Source organism: Ursus maritimus, unplaced genomic scaffold (assembly GCF_017311325.1).
Source record: "Ursus maritimus isolate PB19 unplaced genomic scaffold, ASM1731132v1 scaffold_26, whole genome shotgun sequence".
Classification (NCBI taxonomy): domain Eukaryota; kingdom Metazoa; phylum Chordata; class Mammalia; order Carnivora; family Ursidae; genus Ursus; species Ursus maritimus.
Window position 1 is genome coordinate 7,310,712 of NW_024425119.1, and position 2,574 is coordinate 7,313,285.

The 2,574-nt window shown below is 44.8% G+C and overlaps 1 pseudogene; it reads left to right on the forward strand.

The window, feature by feature from the left end:
- Nucleotides 1-995: 995 nt before the first annotated feature.
- LOC103656202 lies at nt 996-2,219 on the forward strand (annotated as a pseudogene).
- Nucleotides 2,220-2,574: the final 355 nt, after the last annotated feature.

The following is a 2,574-nucleotide window of genomic DNA, read 5'->3' on the forward strand; positions in this document are numbered from 1 at the left end:
ATTGTTCCATGGTGAGCTGCAGGTCCTGTATCAACCCAAACATGCTCTTCCTCTCTGCAGCATTCAAAACCAAAGACACACAACCCACTTCAGTAAAAGTTCTTCAGGGAGCCAATGATACCAATCCACAAAATAAGACAACTCCTTTACACAATACTCCTGGTTTCAGTAGTTTCTTAGTTTTGTCCTCCCCCCATCCTGACAACCTTCGTGGGAAACGGAGGACTTAGAGCATAATTTTCCTCTTTGCAGGAAGCTTTGAGGCTCGTGGCTGCAGCTCAGACTTTGACGCTAGTGGCTGAAGCTAGTGGTCTGGCATCGAAGTCCAACCCACCAGCTTCTTCTACTTTCACTTTGGCCGTTACAGATAATAACCAGGGGAATGTATATTTAGCACGTTTCTCATTATTTTGCATTTCTTTATATATCTAATGAGCCAACTCCTTGAGAATCAGGTCTACCCCGTTTCTAAATTCTGTCAGTGACTGATCGCAGCACAGCTGCAGTTTCAGACCATGAGGGACTACGTGGTTGTCCGTGGCTCAAAGGTTCCTTATTCCCTGCCCTTTTTTACTTTCTCTTCTCAAGTCATAAGTTTCTGTGAGCTATGGCTCTTTTGGCCAATCCCACTCCTCTGATGCCAATTAATAGGATCTGTTTCATAACACTCGTGACACCAAATGTGTGGGTTTTCCACAGCAAGAAATTCTCCAGTTCTCTGCAGATACCAACTTAATGCCCTGCAATTTAGCTCAATTTGGACACTAACTACACAGATCTAGTAGGTTACCTACACTGCTGTCCAACTTGCCTACAAATCAGGGGTTCCCAAGACCCCTCTTCAACTACAATAACTTGCTAGAACAGCTAAACGGAGCTCAGGGAAATACTTTATTAACTAGTGACAAGTTTACAAAGGATATTACAAAGGATACAAATGAGCAAGAGATAAAGAGGTACCTTGGGCAAGGTCTTAGAAGGGTCCAGAGCACACGAGCTTCTGCCCCCATGGAGCCTGGGGTGCACCACGGTCCTAGCTCATGGATGCATTCACCAACCTGGAAACTCTCTCAACCCCATCGTTTCAGGATTTTTGTGGCAGCTTCATCATGTAAACGGAATTGATTATTAACTCAATCTCTAGCCTCCTCCCCTTTCTGGAGGATGGGTGGGTAGGACTGAAAGTTCCAAACTTCTAATCATGGCTTAGTTTCTCTAGTGACCGGTTCCCACCCTGAAGTTATCTAGGAGCCCACCAAGAGTCACCACATGCAAACAACACACTTGCGAGGCAGTCATATCTGGCTCAGGGTCCAGTGTGTGCACGGGGTGCAGGTGCTGTGACTCCTGCCTGGGGCGGGCTCTGCCTCTGAGTGAGCAGGCTCCCTGTGCTGTTTCCTGTTCTCTCCCCTGCAGCTGCAGCTCCGGCCCTGCCCGGCCCAGCCTGACCATGGCTTCAGCTTTCGAAGAGCTACAGAAAGATCAAGAAGAGGTGAAGGTGCTGCTGGAAAAAGCCACTAGAAAAGGAGTATGTGATGCCCTTACAGCTGACAAATCCAAGACTGAGACAGAAATCAAGAACAAGATGCAGCAGAAATCCTAGAGAACAGCTGAACTTGGTGACAATGCAAAGCCAGCCTCTGGGGTTGCTCCCATTACAATGGGACCTACAGTGAAAATCAGTAATTATGGGTGTGATCAGCAGATAAATTTGTGAAAATCTACACTATCTTAAGCAGAGTTCACCAAGGCCCCACTGAGAATGTCCAGGTGCATTTCACAGAGAGCTCATTTGATCTTTTGGTAAAGAATCTAAATTTGGAAGAGTCACTCCGTGGTTGTGAACAATCTCTTGAAACCCATCTCCACGGAAGGCAGTTCAAAAAATGTCAAGACACATACAGTTCCTATGTAGAAAGAAAGCAGAAAAATGCGGTGGGATACCTGACTCAGGTTGAAGAAGGAATGCAGAGAGAAAGAAAAGCCCTCCCGCAGCACTGAAATACATCCTAGTGAGGGACTGGCAAATGTTCTAAAGAAAATTTACAAATTTATGAAGATGAAGATGATGATATAAAGTGAACCATTAATAAAGCCTGGGTGGAATCAAGAGAGAAACAAGCCAAAGGAGACACAGAATTTTGGGACTTTAAAGTCATTTTGGTGGGATCCCTGGGTGGCTCAGTTGGTTAAGCATCTGCCTTCAGCTCAGGTCAAGATCCCAGGCTCCCTGCCCTGAAGAGTCTGTTTCTCCCTCTGCCTGTCGCTCCCCCTGCTTGTGCTCTCTCTCTTTTAAAAAATAAAATAAAACAAATAAAGTCGTTTTGGGAACTGTGGTGTGGAAATATTGATGTTCCCAATAAGGAGATATCAGTGAGCTGCACATACAACTTGAACAGATAACTACATACACAGCCTTCTTCTAAGAAGAGGCAATGAATTCTCCCATTTCCTCCTGGAGGATTTTTTTAAATAAAATATGCTTATTAAACACTTCCTCCAAAGATGGTTTCTTTAGTAATCTGGGCGTATTGTTCAAGAAAGGGTAATATTGCATTCATGTGTGAAATGTAA